This window comes from Vombatus ursinus, unplaced genomic scaffold (assembly GCF_900497805.2).
Source record: "Vombatus ursinus unplaced genomic scaffold, bare-nosed wombat genome assembly UNPS02014821.1, whole genome shotgun sequence".
Lineage (NCBI taxonomy): Eukaryota > Metazoa > Chordata > Mammalia > Diprotodontia > Vombatidae > Vombatus > Vombatus ursinus.
Genome location: NW_020954599.1, coordinates 2,389,009 through 2,410,617, shown reverse-complemented (window position 1 = coordinate 2,410,617; position 21,609 = coordinate 2,389,009).

The following is a 21,609-nucleotide window of genomic DNA, read 5'->3' as shown; positions in this document are numbered from 1 at the left end:
AGACAAATGCCTCATATTTGTATTGCACTTTATACTTTACATAGCATTTTCGCATACATTTTTTTCAACTGATCCTTCCAATGATTTTGTTAGCTTAGGCAGAAAGGAAAAGGCATATTCATCATGCCAATATTAAGGATAAAGAAACTGAAGAGTAAGTTTAAGTGGCTTCCTCAAAGTCATGTGATTAACAGAATAAAACTCACTTTTTACTCCTGAACTAGTATTTAATAATAATAATAGTAATAGTAATTTTATTTGTATTTATTGCACTTTAAGGCTTGCATAATGATTCACATCAATTATTTTATTTGGTCCTCTCAGAGACCCTTTGAGGTACAGGCTATAGGTATTATTGAGCCCATTTTAAAAGTTAGAATATTGAGACCCAGAAAGGTTAAATTACATTACATTGGTCACCCAAGCAATCCATTGCTTTTTAACAAGTACTGTATTTATTATATAAACTATATTCGCTGGTTGAATTAGTCCATTCAGTGAGAAACAAAGTAATTTTTGCATTCAAATTTAAAAAAACATAATGTGCCTGTTTGTCCCAACTTTTTAGCCACATTTCCCACTATCACCGTCACCAACTGTTATCACACTGCTATAGCAATTACAGTAAACAATGGAATCTTCGAGATAGTTTTGTTTTTAATTCAAAAGTATTACTGCAGGGTAGAGATATGAATTGAAAATACATAGAGAACACTTAGATTCTTATAATCTAGCCAATAGCTCACTAACATTCAGACTCCTTAAGAGTCTGCCCAGTATGACAGATGTTCTAATAAACCTTGTCTTTGGCTGAAAGAAGACTTGGGTCGAATTCTTTTGAGCAGGATCCGCATGTTCTGATTTTGGGGTTCCAGCACCCCTAAACCCTTGAACCTCATCATTTTGGTGGCCCGTACAGGGAAACTGCCCAACCCCAAGCTCTTCTCCAGCCAACACTGGAAGGTATGCAAGCCTCCCCTGCCCCTCCTTTCTTAATCTGCAGTTGGGGTCCCTCTCCAAGCACCAAGGCTTGGAGGTGCTTTTCAGGCAGACAATCACAAGGCTGTCTCACACTTGGCCTGATGCTCTCAGGCTCTCGGTTCACTGGTTTGGTTCAAGGCCATGGACCTGGGTACACCTTCCGTAGCATAGACAGGAAAAGGACGGACACCCTATTTGGAAGTGTGTGCCCAATTCTGTCGATTCTCTCAGTGTTAGGAAATTGGAGAAAACTGGAGTTGCTGTTTGATTCACTGAGGCTTACTTACTCCCTTTTCTCTCCACCCTTGAATATCCCTTCATGGAGGTTACAGGGAAAAGTTAGAACAGCTAAAAATATCTTGGCAGATTCTGGAGGTCTTGTGATTGATCATTAAGGAGTTTTGAAACACCTCCTTACAACCCTGGTCACTCCTTTCCCTTGATTCAAGAGGGTATCATTAACCCTTCTCATAGGAGAAGAGAGTTTCACTCTCCCCCATCCAGGAAAGGAAGGAGGGGGGCGGGGCAGCAGCTACACGGTGGGCTCCCCTGACAATGGCCTTGAGCCCTAGGGCAACCTTTGTCTGGAAGCATCACCCAGGTTCAGCACATCCTGCTCAAGGTAAAGAAGTTAGCCTCCGAACTTGGGTAAGCATGCTCTTTTAAACTTGTAGTTTTAATTGTTAATGATAAGGTGTTGATTCTCTATGTAAAGTAATTTGGAAATACATTTAACAAAATTGAAGTCAGTGGATTGGTAATGAGTTTGTTTCATGTTTCAAATTGGTGAATTTTTTGCATCAGTTATGTCAAGCAACTTTTCATAATTTGGTTACCACTAAAATAATTTGGCTATTGTTGGTTACTGTTTTAATGTGTAAACTAGCCAAAAAGCTTGTTTGGGTTATGTATGGCATGCTGAGAATTTGCAAGTGTATAGAAATTTCTAATGATTGACTTTTTATGCCAGGACAAATTTAAGTTTGAGATGTAAACCCTGGAAAAGTTTTTCCTGAACTGTGATTAGTGAAATTTGCTGTTTGAGGTGAAAAAAAAAAAAATCTCATGATTTTATTTTGAGTTGTCTTATGGATTATAAAAATCCATCAATAAATCAATAATCTGCCATCTGAGACATGCCACAAGCTACTCAGAGAATCTGATACTGGTGGGAATTCAGCATCAAGAAAAGCTGAGAGGACAATTTTAGCCTCAGTCTAAGATGGGATCCTCCTGGCTCAGTTTCCCCATTATGTTCCTTTGAAAAGGAATGTTACCCACCTGGCTATTACTGAGTCTGGCTATAAAGTGGATTTGATACTGCATGGTTGGAAAACATCCAAACAGAGCTAAGGATGTTTTATCTTGTTATATCCGGGCCCTGCAGTCTTTGCTGTCAGATTTGTGTCTTCCAGACTACAGACCATTCACCTACAGTTGGTAGCAAACAGCAGGTACCAGCTAATGTACCCCCACCATTCCCTGGATGCAGCCTGTGCTCGGTTCTAGTCAACCTCCTCTTTGGGCCCCCCCTCGAGGCAGGGACAGCTCTGTGCCCCTTGTCAGCAGGAAACAGTTTCAGAAGCCAAGACCTTCGCCCCTTACACCAAAAGAATTTGGGTCCCATTTGTTTGAGGGGGGAATGATGAGGATGGAATCTAGACCCCAAAAAGGAAAAACCATGGGCTTTCCCACATGGCCAAATCTCTGGCAGTGGCCTGAGGCTATAATCCCATCAACTGGACTTTCATTGTGGCTACACCCAATCTCTCAATTCTATTACCTCCCTATGACCCCAGACCATTTCCCATCCTTAATGCTAGCTAGACTCCATCCTCCCTTGACCTTGGGGTCCAGGTCCCAGGTGTTCTGTTCACCCCAGCTTACTGGCCACTCCCATCCAGATCCTCCTTAGACCCCTCCTCCAGTCACCTCAAACTACTTGGCCACTCCTGGATCCCTTCCACAGTCTTTCCATATATAAGGTCCAGCTTGTCTCCATTAAGGTGCTCATATTCTTATAATCTAGCCACTGCTTAGATTCTTATAATCTAACCAATAGCTCTCTATTAAGACCCCTTAGGGGCAGCTAGGTGGCACAGTAGATAGAGCACCGACCCTGGATTCAGGAGGACCTGAGTTCAAATCCAGCCTCAGACACATAACACTTACTAGCTGTGTGTGACCCTGGGCAAGTCACTTAACCCCATTCCCTAACCAAAAAAAAAAAAATTCAGACTCCTTAAGAGTCTGCCCAATATGACAGATGTTCTAATAAACCTTGTCTTTGGCTGAAAAAAAAAATACATAGAGAAGAATGGTGTAGGTAGGTAGGATGAGGTGTCTTTCTACTTTAAATATAGCTTAGCATTACTTCTACCCTACAACTAATGTGAAAAGCACATGGAGTGTAGAAAGCTATCTACATATTAAATATTGCCTAATAAGCTATGAGGGAGATTGATTACCTACACTGTAAGTATATGTTGGCAAAAAACTGCAACTGTGTTTTTCTTTAGTCCAAAATAGCCCATCACCAAAGACTAGGTTTACTTCTTTTTATTTATGAGTTATTAGGTTGAATTTAACCTTCTAAAGGTAATACCAGAATGGTTAACCCCAAAGACCTGACAGCTAGTATGGGAACTGTTCAGACTCTGAAAGAGATCCTCATTAGATTTCTGGCTTTGGGGCACAAAGTTATTGAAGGTATTTTTATTTTCTCAGTGTTTTGGACAAGCGGGTCACTAGGTCTCCTATGAGACAGATTAAACTACACCAAAGTGAAGCAGGTTCTCTTTACTGTTTGAGAATGTGATTGGAAGAGAAAAAAGAAATTATATCAGAAATCCAGGCCAAGCCAAATGACACTTTGGGGAAACAGATATTGGTTAAATTACTTTGGGGATACATAAATAGAAGCCAATTCATTACCATATAGCTTATATATTTTTTCACCCAAACAACTCATTCTAAAGGCCTGACAACACATTTCTGTATAGAGTATATATGTTTATATCCAAAGTACGTGTCCTATATAAATAAGTGAGCTCTGCTGTGCCCTTCTGGCCTGTTTTAATTGCTTTAAAATCAAGAATTTTTTCTCTTTTATTTTTGTGAGTTACATATTCTTTCTATCTTCCAATGAATACAATCAAGAAGCGATATAACATAGAAATAATAATAGCTAATATTTATATAACACTGAGATTTGCAAAGAACTTTACAAATACCTCATTTTATTCTTACAATTACTTTCAGAGACAGATACTATCATTACCTACGTTTTTTAGATAAGGAAACTGAGGGAGACAGAGGTTAAGTGATATGTTTAGAGTCACAAAGCTAGTTAGTGTTTGAGACCAGCAGATTATGTGTGTGACCTACAAACAGTAAAATAATCCTCTTAAATTCCTGAATTAGCTTTTCAAAGGAACAGTTACTGAAAACATAAGCAAAAAGAATTTTTAACTAAGAAAGGCAAATACATATATATATAAAATATAGTTTACAAATATGTGTATGTCTTTGTATATATTGTATATTTTAAATATATGTGTATATTTTAAATATGTATTTTTGTATCATATGTGTGTACACATATGTGTGTGTTTTCAAACATATATTCAGGATTACACTGTATAAATGATTCTTTGGGGCACACTTTACTAATAGGAATTCCTTAAAAGACTTAGAATAACATAATATTATTATTGAGTCAAATTATCCTCAGAAAATAAGAATCTCAGAGGCCTGATTATGCTATTGATGAACAGAAGTTCCCTCGGGGGAACACCCCTTTGTACCTGAGACCATCAAAACTTTTCCTTACCTTTCCATTCTTCTTATACTTTGTGTCCATCTATATACCCTGTGGTCCTACTTGGACCCTGGCCTACTTGGCATTCCTTGAAGCCACACTCCATCTCCCTGTCCTTTCAATGACTGTCCCCAAACTGGAATGTTCTCTTTTTTTGCCACTTCCTCTTAGGCTGTCTTCTTTCAAGACTTTCCTCAAACTCCATCTTACATAAAGACCTTCCTTTTTCTTTCGTATACATGTGTTAGTCTTTCTCTCTGTCTCTCTGTCTTTGTCTTTTTCTTCCTGTTTCTCTCTCTCCTTTATGTCTCTCTCTCTCTCTCTCTCTCTCTCTCTCTCTCTTCCCCTTCTCCCCTCTCTCCCTCTTCCTGTCTTTCTCTCTTTTTCTGCAAATATACATATTGCATATATGTTTGTATATGTGTGTATGTGTATGAGTGTGATAGTGTGCATAATATACCCAGCTGTTTTATATGCTGTCTCCCCAATGAGACAGCTCAGTGTGTTTATGTGTGACTGTATAGGCTCCTTGAGGGCAAGAACTGCAATTCTTCTGTTTAACACAGAACAAAGAGCATATAATATTAACCTCACTAAATAACAGAATTATATCCTGGTCTCACAAATCCTTACATAATTGTCTAATTAGTCCCATACTGTTGTGAGATATTAAAGGACCCTGTTTTATACAGGAATATTTAACTAGCAACAAGATTCTCTATTAAAAAAAAAATCACAGCTTAACTTGCCTTGGTTAGAGAGATTTGCTCTAAGAGGAGTAAGAAGGAATATGTATATAATAGCATCAATATTGGTCCTCCAGACCTATGTCCAAGGGCTCAGAATGACTCATCATGTGTGTAAGAATAGTATCAGTGACCAAGGACATAACAGGATACACAGCTAAGCTCAGAATTAACTAGGTGGGAAGATTTCTTATATGGGAAGACGAATTAGGAGAGTCCATTCTTAGCCTTCCCAAAGTCGCCCTCCCAACCTTATTTCCAGGGAAAAATATCCCCTCGCCTTGGATCTCAGATGTCACTCTTACTGAGCCACTGGCATTTTTTCTTAAACTGGTGAAACACTGGCCCATGGGTAAAACAAATTTAAAAATGAGGCTCAAAAAGAAAATTCAGGGCCCCAAAGAGTTTCACCTCAAACGGCAAAATCTCGCTAATCACAAACAAAATTGTTATCAATACTCTCAAGTTGCTGCAGTAAATTAGCCAGCAAATTTAAAAAAAAATTATCAGGTCTTCTAAAAATCACACAAAGGATTTTTACTAACATTTCTTTCTACTAGTGTTTCTCCACAAAAACAGCTTGAAATCCATCTGAAGTAAAAAAGGCAGTCATTAGAATCTAATGAAGTAATCATATTCTCTAAGTTCACATAGCTAGTGAATATACGATGGCTGAAACCTCCAGATCGACAGATAGCTATCTCTTATTCAACTCTTAAAGCAAAAATAAATTTTTAAGGCTGGACTTTGTTATGACTAAGTTGGTTAAAATATAATTTCAACATAGCCCACTCCAGATATAACTTAGTAATTCACAATATCCAGTCTTAAACTATAAATAAATTCCTAATTACCACGCCCGCTCTCAAAAAGTGTTTGCAGTTGGGAAGGGGATTCAGTTTTCTCGGTGAATAGCCATGTGAGAAATAATTCATTTGGACCCCTACTCTATTCCGATCAGTATTAATCAGTTTTATATGGTTCCATAGGAGTAGTGATTATAAGTAAGTTGTGTATATTAGGTACCAGAACTGTGATCTGCTGATTGTAAGTTCACTTGTTTAGTCATAGGAAGTCAATTAGAGGCCTTCTGCCCTTGTTTTTCTTTGTCATGGTGACCAAACCCAGCATAGTGGAGGTGACTCAATTATATGGAAAGTCCCCCAACTTATTTTTGTACCTCCAGACCACTCATGTCCAACATGAGCAGATGACCATCTTATAACCATTTTATGACCACTTAGTGAGTGGAGATGCTCCATGCTTTGCCTAATCTGTGACATCTCTCCTTACCCCCACTGATGTACTATTCTTTGGCTGATACCCCATTTTTGGCCCTCTAAGCAAGGTTTATTATCCAATGGGATTCTGTACTTTATGTAGGCCCTCTAGGGTATTTAAGTATCAAATCTAATATCAAGTCTTATAAAAACAAGGCTCTGGAAGAAGGGGGCATCTTAGATCATAAGGAAGATCTAAGGATCACTTAATTGGAGGGGACTATGGAACCTTTAATATAGTACCATTGGCTCAGAGCTCTGCCTCAGAGGTTTTTCTTGTAGGATGGGCAATTTTAGTCCCCACAGTCAATAATGCTTCCTCTTTCCTATAGGCAAGTACTTTAATTTTATATTAAATTTACATTAATTTTTCAAACATTTTCTTTTCCTTTATCAGCCCAGCTCATAACCCAGCAGCATCCAGATTAGAATAGAAGCTGTGTCCCTAATAGCATCTTTGAAGGCTAAAACAAAAACCATTTCTAGTCAAATGACCTCAATTCAGTTGAATGAATCTCCAAATTAACTTACACAGAAAATCGTTCTAAACAAACTTTAATGGAACTTATATAAACTGATCCATAAATTTTCCATTTTTAGTAACTATTAAGTTACTATTAACTAGTAAGTTAAGTAAGTAAGTGGAACTAGGTATGCCTATAGCTCTTTTCACCTCTATAGCTCTCAGTTTTTTAAATATCATAGAACTTATACCATGCCACCAGCAGAGTTGAAACAAACTTATAACCATGCCAAACATCTTATCAGGATAAAACTAGCCTTTTTTTTTCTTTTCCCATTACTGTAATCCAAGTAAAATAAAATACTCTTAACAAAGAGTTAACCTTTAAACAATTCTTTAACAACTGAATTTATAACCTAACAATATCTAAATTACAAGAGAATTTATTTTCCTGTGTTGGTGTTAAAAGTTTCACAACATAGACGTATTTAATTCTACATTAGGCAATACTAGGAAATGCACACACAGCTCTACCAGTTTGAATTCACACCTGTTGTTATTTCTACTTACAAGCTATTAAAAGTAATTATTTATACTTAAAAGTGTGCTGGGCTAAGTAGATGACTGAGCTTCTGCCCAGACAGAAAAGCTATAAGGAATTAGTTTAGTTGTTGACAGGGCACAGCCCCCTTTTCCCTATGCCAAAATCCTTGCAAACCATCCTGGGTGAGCACAGCTACCAGATACTTATCTCATTTTACTTGTAGCTCACTAAGAAGCTAGACAGTGTGGTATAATGGGTAGAGATCGAAACTTTTTCTTTTGCAATTTCTAGTTCTCAACTAAAATAAAATGTCATAACTGGTTAGTAGGATTGGTAAAATCTTAGCATTCCATTTTTTATAAATAAGGACATTTTAAGGAGTTGTTGCTATACCCACTTTACAGAAAACCATTATTACTATCTTCTCTTTTTTTCCAAAGAGTTTGTTTTAAAACATTTGCTTCAGTCTTTTAACAATTAAATATATAACCCAAAAGAATCAGGGTTCACTTTTCTAATCCATATTTCTAATACAATGAGTCATCACACTTATGTTAGGCATTATTTTTATACCGTTAATAAATTGGTAAGCTGAGATAATTTGGCTTAAGACCACACAGCTAGCAAATTTCCTGATCCATACCTTCTTCTCAATTTGTCTTAATGCCAAATAGTATAATAAGTTCTAAAAGAGACAAATTTCACTTAAAATGAGACCAGAATAAATTCAATTATACCTGGGTCTGTTTTCCAAACAGTATCAAACAGAATCTCAATTCCTAATTTCCATTATTTAGTATTATATTTTACACAAGGGCTATTTATTCCAAGCATGTCATATTATGGAGTTCTCTATTTCCAACCAATGTACTGCGAAAGATTTTAAAAGTGGCAGTTATCTACCCCAATTATCACACATAGGAGCACATCATAATTTAGTTTAAATCTGGGTTCTACAACCTCAGAACAAACCCATTGCTTATCACTTTACTCCTAGACTTGTATACCTTCATCTATTCGCTTTCAAATTAAGTTGCCATTTTTATTACTACTATAGCTCACAACTTTTCCACTTAAACAAAATCAAACTTCCTCAAACCTTCTCAATATGCACAAACTTTCTTTTCATTTTTATACATACCTCTTGTGGTTTGAAAATCCAACCCTTCTTTATTACCTTCCATAGTCTTCACTTAATTTCTTTCTTATTTCTCTCTTTCCAAATCTCCAAAATCCTTTACTCAGGCTACACAACTTTTCTGTGTTTGCTCAGATCCTGCATTTCAATCATATCCCAGACTATATTCGCTCCACAGAATCGTTCCTTGATAATTTTAGCACATGTTGTTAAACAAACCCAATGACTTACCAGAATCTTGCTTTCCCAAGCTGTAGAGTTCATTTCAACACAGGTGATTTTCTTTACTAATTTACTTTTTTCTTTACTCATTACACTCTATTGCTCGATCAGTTACAATTCAGGTGTTCTCTAGATCAAAGAACTCTAAATCTCTCTCGTTTCCCTAAAAGGAGATAGAAACCTGCACTGCCCATTCCTAGTCACAATATAAGAAGTTTATGGGTCCTCAAAAATCCATTAAGATGCTTTTAATTATTAGAAAAACTTTCAGGAGTCCTGAAATGGCTTATGATCCTGTTGAAACGTGGGAGTGGGGTTCTGGGTACTCCCAGCCCTGTGTATAGTTTACAAAGCCTTGACTGCCCAATTAAAAATCAAGGTCCAAAAATCAACTCAAAGCATTTTTCCAATTAAACCATACTAGCTCTCTCTTCTTTTCTGTTTACTTGCTTGTCACTTTTCAGAAACTGGAGAGAGTTAATACTTTGTAATTCCTAAGTGAAGAGAGTTGTATTTTTCAATTCTTACCAATATTTCTTATGCAAACAGTGTTTACAATGGTACCATACATTTTAGACATAAATTGCTAAAATTCTAAGTGATTGCACTTAAGGCCAATATAGAAAAATTTGGTCAAAGTGTGCCTTAGAGGACAAAAAAAACAAACTTATTTTGCAGTTTTAAACACATTGCCTAGATGTCAGATATTGGGTATACAATTATAGGGAGAAGGATCCTGTAGCCAGACACAAAACACCATTGCCAGGTTGTTTACTGGATTTAAATTGAACATAATCTGCAAACTGTAGTGTGGGGATCCAATTAAACCTGGATTTACAAACTTTTCATTTTCAAGATCATTTTCCAATTTAAGTTTTAGCCACCATAAAAGCAGGAAGATTACTCACTCTCTAGCAGCTGCTTCTGAGTTTAAACAAAATTTCTTTCCACGCTCAGCTTCAGTTAGTCAGTTAGACTTTGTTTTTTTTCTACTGGATACCTTATCAATAGAAAAAAAAGTTACTCAATCTTCTAAAACTGATGGAAAAAGAGGGTGAAGGGACCATCTGGAGGAAAGCTGGGGCTGGGATTTTGAGGCCTGAGCTTTCTGCCCCTATTTTTCCTTTTTCCTCTCTAGAAATTATATAAAGCAACATATTTGATGTGCCCAAAAGGCATACATACAACTAGAGTTATTGGTTATAGAAATGTTTTTAACAAATGGGTGCAGATAGTAAGAGCATCTCCCAGACTAAAGGGGTCTAGCCTCACATACGGTTTTAGCAATTTCACATATCCCATTGTAGAAACGATTAGGATTTTCACCTTCTTCTTGACTTTTTCTGAAACTTCATCAAACTTAGGGAGGTCACTTCTCCAGGTGGAGAGAGAAAGTTTGGTGTCATCTAATAAAAATCACATTATCCTGATTAGACAAAGGGGAGAAATTTTTAGAGGGCCTAATTGCCTTTCCATTTTCAGTTTCTTTGGGCTGACTCTTTCAAGGGAATCCCTTTGGCTATGCTGTTTTTGCTATGCCTAGTTCTTATGATATATAAAAATTCTTAAATTGACCTACATTAAGTTTAATTTCTAATTGTCTCCGGAGTTGCTTACATTCCCTCCCAAGGGACCAGGTGGTTTAGCTTGGGTGGAAAGCTATCAGTTCATCACAGTTGAGACATGAGTTGTCTGCCCTCTAAAAATTAAAGACATAGGACACATAACAAACCTCCCCAGTTCATAAGCTAATGGGAGGCAAGAACTGGGGGGCTACATTTGGAGATTGTATCTCCTTCCTTCTTAGCTGTAAAATAATAAATCTGAATCTATTATATAAATGAGTACAAGTCTGACATAATTTACAGCAAAATTTCTGTGTTCAAAACACACATCAATTCAAAAGTTATTCCTAATTGATTCCTACTTGACTTTAATTTGTAAAACTCCCAAGTATATAATTACATTAACAAATACTTATTAGAAGCTCACTTTTCAGATTACCTTTCTCTTCTACTTGTAAAATCATGAACTGGATATTCTGGGGAGAGGGTGGTCTTATCTCCTTAAAACAATTCTAGGGGCAGCTAGGTGGTGCAGTGAATAGAGCACCAGCCCTGGAGTCAGGATAGACCTGAGTTCAAATCTGGCCTCAGATACATGACCCTGGGCAAGTCATTTAACCCCAATTGCCTCACAAAAAATAAATAAACAAAAAAAAATGTTAATCCAATCCTTACATTCCCAAGGATAAGGATTAAGGTATGAAGTAAAGCTTCTTCTTCTTGTGAGACTGGTATGGAAGAGGTAATAGCAGAAGTCATCTGAGTGATATGAGATGAGGGAGTGGAGAGAAGAGGGAGCACATGACAAGTGACCTCTTTTTTTCCATAAAACATGTGGCAAGTTTTTCAGCTAAGAGCTTGTGGACAAGAAGAGCTACGGGAAATTTGAGTGGGGAGGAGAAGTTTTGGAAGAGTTGCTGCCTCCAGAGAAGTGCCATGAGTTGAGAGAGGTGTAGAAAGAGGACCTAGCATCAGTGAGGGCCCAGTTGAGGTTAGGTAGCATAAATTTGTAGCATATCTAGTCAGAACAGTTGCGCAATTTTCTCCATCTTCACTTAGCAATACTTGTGAAGGAGTGAAGGTGGCAAATGGTGGTATTGATCCAAAGCTAAGGTTTGGCAAGGTCCAATTGGTGATATGATAAGGAGGCCAGGAACTCGAGAAAAAAAAAAAAGATGGTATGAAGTTGAACTAGTTTCCAGGACTGGAAAAGAGGAGAGAGTGGCTAATGCATGGAGAGACTTCCTGGAAGAGAACTTAGAGGTTGAGGGTTTTGATTTCATAGTGTGGATAAATAGTAGGGTTTAATAAGGGAAGGAAGGGGAAGAGGTGGAAAGCCAATAGATTATGGTCAAATAAGGTGATTTTGGAATTCTTGCACATGGAGGTGGTACATTTGTGGGTGATGGCAAGATCAAGACCATCTTTTTGTGTGGCTGAGGTGGGTATGAGTAGATAATGGATTCCATTGCAAGCACTCTGTTGAAATAGCATAGGTCAGCAATGACCTAATCAACAAATCTTTCCTCACTATTGATCCTCTTTCCTGTTATATATTTTCTCTTCCCTTTGCTTCAAAGACATCACTTTTGCCTAATTCTTCTACTTTTCTAATCATTTCTCTGTCACTGTCGCCTACTTCTCCTCCCAGATGTTGGAAAGCATAGTTCTGTACTGTAGATAATAACCTCCCTCTGTCCTCAGACAGTTCTCCACGCAGTAACCTCATCTTCTCTGAAATTCAGTAATCCAGACCTACCTTACAATCAAAATTGTGTAGCATTTTATACAAATCTTCATGGTATTTCCCTTCCTTTTAAAAATTAATTTATGGTCATTGTTGACCTATGAAGTTTAAACATAGTGCTTACAATGAATGCAACTCTGAATGCAAACCGAAGCATCCTTTTTTTCACTTTTTTTAATTGTTTTTTCTTTTGATCTGTTTCTTCTTTCACAACTGTGACTGATATGGAAATATGTTTTATATTTTTGCACATATATAACTTATAACAAATTGCCTACTATTTTAGGAAGAGGGGAGGGGAGGCAGGGAGACAGAAAAATCTGGAACTCAAAATCTTGTAAAATGAATGCTAAAAGTTATCTTGATGTGCAATTAAAAAAAAACACTTAAAAATTTTTTAAAAATTATCAGATAAATAAAAAAACAAAAACAAAGAAGACCTGGGTTCAAATTCTCTTTTACCACTATTTGACCTTAAATATGTCCCTTAAATCACTTGGCCCTCAGTTTCCCCATCTGTAAAATGAATAGTTTGAATTAAATGTCTCAAAGGAATCTTCTAGCTTTAGATATATTATCCTGTGTGTGTATGTGTATGTATGTGTGTATGAATAAAAAAAAGAAAAGAAAATTAGGGAAGAAAATAGCTAATGAGGAAAGATATAATAGGGGATATAGATAGTGACAATTCAGATGAAATGCAGTATTTGGTATGAATGTTATACAATTTGGATGGCTGAAAATGGAGAATTACTTCTTTCAAAAAATTTAAGAGCTTTTAAAAAGGAGAAACTTATTTCCAAATGGAATCATAAAAATAATAAATTAAAGGGCACAAGTGGTATAGAATGAATAATTTTGCCTTTAAGGAGGAACAAATGACTTAATTTTATCTAAGATTAATTGATGTTCAATGTTTTAATCTATATTTTCTCATAGAAGTGAATTTTAAAAAAGAAACATACCTTTAAGGGACATTATTAAGCATTCCTAAACAACATGTCATGTCCTTGATTTACTAAATAGTTCTTTAACAAAGGACTACAAAGGAGAGCACATCATCACTTATAGGAAAAAAAAATGTTCATTAAAAATAAATGAGAAGGTACCAGGAAGGCTTTCTTCCATTAGCATGTATCATATTACCTGGTGATTTTAAAAAATTATGCAATATAAAGCTGATTGCTAACTATTGTATTTTATAGCAATCAGTAAGATTACTTTCAGTTACAGATCATAATTATAGGGAAGCATATAGATTGTTATAATGTATGTCAATGATTTCTTTTACTTACATACTAAAAATAAAATACTGTACAAGGTTAATCTTTGTTCATCAGTTTTATTGATTCAAAATCAATTGTTAGAATTAAGTGTTTGACTATTTAAATATTTTTGCCTGCTCATTTTCCAAGTTTAAATGTGCACTTTCCTATATTATTCATCAATACTGACCATACTGAGCTAATACTAAAATAGCTATTCCATCATAGAATTAACAGTTTCTTTATGGTAATACTTAATTAACTCTTTTTTTCATAGCTGACTTTTATACTCCTCTCTTTGTTTGAAAAACCATTCCTAGGGAAGGAAAAGTTGAGTCAGGGGAAACAAATAGTAATAGTGGTATTCAGATATATATGTATATACATATATATATATACATGTATATATGTATATCTATGAATACCATATTAAACTATTTGTATGTATGTATATACATACCCATGCATACATAGACATATACACATATATACACACATATGTATACACACACATACATATATGCCTATGTTGAGGAACATGTGTGTATGTATATAAGTATGTATATGTGTGTGTATACATATGTATGTGTATATATATACACATATGTACACACACATATATATGTAGTAGGTAGAAACTCAGTATTGTCTTAATTTGAAATTCTCTAAATATTATGATTTGGGGCACTTTTCTTATAGCTATTGGTAGCTTGCATTACTGCTCTTGAGAATTCCCTGTTAATTCATTTTGACCATTTATCAATTGAGAAAAGGATTTTATTTCTACAATTTTGTATCATACCCTTATATATCTTGGAAATGAGACCTTTATCAGAGAAATTTGGCAAGGTTGCAAAAAAGGAAAAAGAAAGATGTTGGAGGTGATGTGGCAAAAAACATGCAGATTAATGCATTATTGGTCCAGCCATTCTGAAAAGCATGAAGTGTGATCTGACAAGTTACTAAATCTTGCACACCCTACAACCCAATGATACCAACACCCCAAAGAGATTAAAGAAAGAGGAAAGAGATCTATATGTCCAAAATACTTAGAGTAGCTCTTTTGGTTCTTTAGGCAAAGAAGTGCAAATTAAAGAGGTGCCCATAACGTGCAAATGACTGAACACATTGGGGTAAATAAATATGATGGAATACTATCATGCCTTAAGACATGATGAAAAAGATAGCTTCAGAAAAATCTGGAAAGACCTGTATGAACTGATACATGGTAATGTGAGAGAAACTAAAAGAACAATTTATAATATAACTTATAGTATAATAATATTTTTTTAAAAAAAATAAACCATTTTGAAAGACTTTAACTCTGATCATTTCAATGCACAACTATGGTTTCAGTATGCTGCTAATGAAGAATATTACTCAATCTTTTGACAAAGAGTTGGACTAAACATGAAAAATATAGTTTTGGACATGGCCAATATGTAAATTTGTTTCACTTGACTATTCATATTTGTTATAAGAATTTGTTTTTTCTTTTCTTTCTCCCCCCAGGGAAAGAAAGGAAAGAGGAACAAAAAACATGCTTGTTCATTAAACCAACTATACATATGCAATATTCAGGATGGGGAACTCAACAGGTTAGTTCTCAAACATACTGCATCCAGGAAATCTATGAAATTTGTGTGACCTCTGAGAGAGTGGCCCTATAGCACTTTGAGCATTCCTCAGGACAGGATTTAGTCTAAATAGAAGAGAAAAAGATCAAATACTCAAATACAGCTGTGATCCCACTGATTTGAAAGTTTCTACAAATGATGTAACCTACATATGCATGCGAATCCTACACCATTTGCGACCATGTCCTACTATAGTAGCTGTCTACATCAAAGTACTTACTGTCTTACGTGTCTATATCACAGTGGATCACCCAATATATTTGAAGTCTCTCTTGCTTTCTTCTGACATCATGGATCACTCTGGTTGTCCATCTGTCATCATCTCTTGCTTTCACCATTTGGCCACCTCATCTTCTCTTCCTATTATACAATTTCCTTTTTTAAAATTTTATGTTTAATTTGTGGAATAAAACAAGCATTTCTATAACATAATATAATAAAAAGATGATTGTACATGAAATTGCAAATCTACTATGCATAATTTGCTATTCTTTTCAAATATACAACAAAATTGTCATGTAAGTTTATTTTTTTTCCTTTTTTTCTTCTCTTTCTCCTCTCTACCTTAGAGATGGCTACCATTAAACACAAATACACAGACACACACACAAATTAATTCTATGCATACTTCTGTTAATCAGTTCTTTCTCTGGATGCAGATAGTGTCTTTCTTCATATGTCCTTGAGAGTTAATTTGGGTATTTATAATAGACAGCTTATTTGCTCAAAGTCATTCTTAAAACAGTATTGCTGTTACCGTATATACTGTTCTCTTTGCTCTGCTCATTTCACTCTTCATTATTTTGTATAAGTTTTTCCATGGTTTTCTAAAATCATTGAGCTCATCATTTCTTATGGTACAGTAGTAACCTATCACAATTATATACCACAACTTGCTCAGCCATTCCCCAATTGATGGGAAAATTTCATCCCTGAAATTTCCAGTTCTTTGCCACCACCAAGAGAACTGCTATAAATATCTTAGAACCTATAGGTTCTTTCATTTTCCCCTAATCATCTTTGGAAATAGACCAAGTAGTGATATTGCTGGCTATAAGCAGTTGAATAGCTCTTTGGGCATAATTTTAGATTGTTCTCCAAAATGATTGGATCATTTCACAATTCCACCAACAATGAATTAGTGTCCCAATTTTTCCACATCCTCCCCAACATTTGTCACTTTCCCCTTCTATCACTTTAGCCAATCTGATAGATGCAAAATTATATCTCAAGGTTATTTTAATCTGCATTTCTCTAATCAATAATGATTTATTTTCATGTGACTATACATTGTTTTGATTTCTTCATTGGAGAACTGCCTGTTCATATCCTTTGACCATTTATCAAGTGAGGAATGATTCATATTCTTATAGATTTGACAAAGTTATTTATATATGTTAGATATGAGACCTTTATCTGATAAACTGTCCATAAAATTTTTCCCCAATTTTCTGCTTTCCTTCTGATCTTGGCTATATTTGTTTTATTTGTACAAAACCTTTTTAATTTAAAGTAACCAAAATTATTTATTTTATACCTCACACTGATCTCTATCTCTTGTTTATTCATAAATTGTTCACTTATCCATAAGTCTGATAAGTAGTATGTTACATGTTCTAATTTTCTTGTAAAATCTCTATATCTAGGTCATGTGTCCATTTTGACCTTATCCTCATAAATGGTGTGAGATATTGGTCCGTGCCCAGTTTCTGCCATACTCCTTTCCAGTTTTCTCAACAATTTTTAGCAAAAACAAAAACAAAAAAACCCAGAAATATAAGCTATCATTAAGGAAATGTATGAAAATTTGGTAAAAACTGTCATATAATTCCCTAATGATATCTTACATTTCTATTCTTCACTGTTTGTATATTGTAGTTTGTGTTTTCCAGGTCTCTACACCTTTGGATATTTTCTAAGACAGCATACTACTCTTTCAGTGTAAAGCCATTCTGTTTAGTCCTAGATTCTTCAAAATTATTCAGAGTTTACTTTCTGTAGGCTTTGAGGAATTTATCACTCAAGCCAGAGAGGACAGAAAAGGGCAATATAGTGAAGTCTTTGAGATGCTTTCCCTTATTAACTATAAAGTAAGAGAGAGGGGTAGGGGGGAGAGAGAGAGAGAGATTTCTGTGGCTATAGTTTTTGTTAGTTTTCCCCTACCCAGTGTGAGGAGTAAGATAAGACTACCTTGAGAGGATAGTTAGGATAGTTAGCAAAATAGGGTTATGCCAATCTAGAAGCTTTTTTGACCTAGTCTGATACCAAGAGTCAGGAGTGATGCCAAGGTATGTGGATGATAGAGGCTGAGAATAATGATAGGTGAGTTCAGTCTCCACCAGGACACTCAGCATCCTCATCCACCAGAGAAAGAAAAGATAGCAGTGAGATATAAGCCCTGGTGAACTTTTGCACCATAGAGAATTCCATAGAGATTCCATAGAGACAATGAAATTCTAACTTCTCATACCACTTTCTCTTCCCTCCTCTCATTTCTGTTAAAAAGTAGTTTTATGTCTAAAGTTCCATTTCTTTTTAAATTGTTCCTTCCTTGTTCAATAGTACTTTAATTCTATCTTTCTCTAGATAAAAGATGAGATGGATGGTAATTGGTCTGCATGTTTGCATTTAATTTCATTTAGAGACTGCAAACAGGGAAGCCTGTGGTTATTGGACTAGATACAACTTAACTGGCTGGGTAGTTTCCCTTTCCAGCTTAGTTGTAAAGGCTGACAAAGGGCTTGAGGAGATGATATGATTTTATTAATAAGTAATATTAAAACTCTATAAGTTTTTTTTTCATCTCTCCAAATTAGCAGAGAAAAGAATTCACATAGATCAAGGCTCTTCCATAGGTACGTAAAAGTCATTGTTCATAATCTTTAGAAGGATTCAGATGCGGGTGCCTCAGGTCAGTCTCTAGGGAGAGGTCTGTAGCTAGAGATAATGTCTCTGCAAAAGCCAACCTCCTAGTAAGAGACAGGTTTGGTCTATGAGGATTTATCTCCTATCTTCAGAAATATATATATATAACCTGTAACTACTGCTTTTGAAGACAAAAGCATGAAGAGTAGTACTCCCCATTTTTTGAAAGTTGAAGGGAGCAAATTCTCCCCAACATTCCCTGTCTCTATTTAGGGGCTTGGTTTTGGATGGTACCTTGAAATAGACATGTATGTGTATGTGTGTGTGCATATACACATGTATGTATGGGTACACATGGATATTTAGGCATTCATGCATATTTTGAAATACATGAACACACTGTGCATGTATGTATGTTTGTGTGTGTTCACACATAGACAACACACATAGACATACATACATACATGCATATATACATGTGTGTGTATACATATACCTCTGACCAAACCTGTGATTTCACTGTCATAGAAAAGAAATAGTGAAAAAATTCTCTCCACCAAAGGAGATTTTTACGTACTTTAGAACTTGTGACCTTAGAGAGTTAGCCGGGGAAGTGACTTATTTCAGATTAAGCAACCAGAATGTATCCAAAGTAGAACTTCAGCTCAGGTCTTCCTGATTCTGTGGCTGACTATCCATTACATAAAGTGGTAGCTTGAGCTAACTCAACACAAACTGCTCTCCTCAAATTACCAATGATCTGTTAACTACCAAATACACTAGCCTTTTTTTCAAGCTTTACTGTTCTTCATTTCTCTTCAGGATTTTGACAGTCTACCATCTATTTGAAAATATTCTTCCCTCTCTGGGTTTTTATGATATGTTTACTCTTGGTTTTCTTCTTAATTGTCTAACTACTCAAAAGCTATGCTCTAGGCTCATTTCTCTTCTATCTCTATACTCTATCTTTTGGCAACTTCACCAACTTTGTGGATTTAGTTGTCATTTCTATTCAGTTGATCCCAAGATGTATAGATCTAACTCTAGAATTTCTCCCAAGCACCAGCCCCTTATCAATAACTATATATGGGATATTTTAAACTATCACATTCAGTATCCAGTGGCTACCTCAAATTTAACATGTTCAAAACAAAGCTCAGATTTCTTTTTTAAAGCAATAGTGATTAAATTTACGTGTGTATGTGGGTGTGTGGGTAGGTAGGATCAAGATAGCAGCTGCCAGCTTAACTCTCCCAATAGTCCCTTTCAAACAACTTTAAAATAATACCTCAAATTAAATTTTGGAACAGCAGAGGCAACACAAAGTCAGGGTGAGATATATTTTTCTGGCCTAGGAAAATTTAAGAGGTAGACAGGAGAAGTCTGTAACACTGGGGTGGAGGTGTGGTGAAGGTCTGTCCAGAACAAACACTTGGGACAGCAGCAGTGGTAGTAGCAGCAACAATAGCATAAATAGCAGCAGATGTCAGTTCAAAAACAGAGAGGGATTCAGATCACTCCTCAAAAAAGATTACAGGGGACCGGCATTAGATACAGCTGGTGCTGATGGGCAACTCTTTTGCTCATATACAGTTCTGGGTCACAATTTCAGGGCAGAGAAAAGCACTGGTGTTTGGTCACAAAGGAGCAGGGGTCCTGTTCACAGTTCCAAAGCAGAAAGGAGCACTACTGTGTGCAGGGGATGAGGGGGACCCTTCCTTTGTAAAGACCAGAGTGCAGACCAGGAGAGCAATAACCATACCTCTCCCAGGATCACACCACCTGAGAAGCACCAAAAACTTTCAGACCCTCAGAACTAGCTCTGAAAAGAACAACACAAAAAAGCCTGAAGCTTGGGATAGTGTCTCCTCATCCTCAGGTGAGCACAGCCAAATTTAACATAAAGTTCAAAGTCATGAAATAAACTGGAAAAATGAGCAAACAACAACCAAAAAGTCTCTGACCATAAAAACTACTACAGTGGCAGGGAAGACCAAGGCATAAACTCAGAAGAAAACAACAATATGGAAAATGGCTACAAAAAAGTCTCAAAGAAAAATGCTAATTGGAACCAAGCACAACAAGAATTACTGGGAAAACTCAAGAAAGACTATTGCTCTTTGTCCTTCATTTTTGAAGACTAATGACATCACAGGGTAATGTCCTGATTCATGCATGAATTACCTTTCAGTAAGGCAGAGTTGCATATAGTCATCAGTCTCTCCCAGAATCATTAAAGTCCAGTGGCAAGACAAAAGTCAGGATAACTGACAATGACCCAGGATGTAGAGGATAACCTTTGTGTATTCAGAGTCTGACCACACTCTAAGCACTCCACAGCACCTGCTTCAGCTACCTTCATGGCCATAGGAACAAACTGCTCTCCTCTGCCGATTCCACCAGGTGAATTCTTCATATGCTTGCAGTTGATGCCCCCTAACTAAACCAATGGGTTTGTGCCTCATCAATAACCCTCAGCCTGGTTTAGCCCATCTGTGAAGACAGTTTACCAGGGTGTGACTTCTGTGCATGCTATGGCTTCTTGGAGCCATGGGTGAGAGTTGAGTGCCAAGTGAACAACAAAGGTGGATAAGTAAGCCTGAAAAGGTACTAGCCCTCCTAGATATAAATAGCAGAGGAACCAGTGGGAAAAGAAATGAGAGTTTATGAAAAGAAATGGAATTTATGAAAAGAGAATTAACAGTTTGGTAAAAAAAAAAAAAAAAAAAAAAACACACAAACAATACCAAAGAAAATAACACCTCAAAAACCAGAATTGGCCTAATAGTAAAAGAAGCACAAAAATTTATTGAAGGAAAAAAAAAAACTCTTTTAAAAAGCAAAATAGATCAAATGTAAAAGGAGGTAGAAAATCTCTCTGAAAAAAAATAATTCCTTAAAACTTCAAATTGGGCAAGTGGAAGATAATGAATCCATAAGACATTAAGAAACAAAGTCAAAAGAATTAAAAGAAAATAAGGGGAAAATGTGAAACATCTTAGAAAAAGAACTGATCTGGAAAATAGATTGAGGACAGATGAGTTAAGAATGATTGGACTATCTGTAAGCCATGATCAAAGAAAGAGCCTAGCTATCATAGTTCAAGAAAAAGAAATCTACCCCAATATCTTAGAAAGAGAGGGTAAAACAGAAATTGAAAGAATCCCACCAATCACCTCCTGAAAGAGATCCCAAAATGAAAAGTCCCAGTCCCAGGAATATTATAGCCAAATTCTGGAGCTCCCAGATGAAAGAGAAAATATTTCAAATAGCCAGAAAGTAACAATTCAAATATTGTTGAACCATAGTTCACATAGAATCATAGAATCACATAAG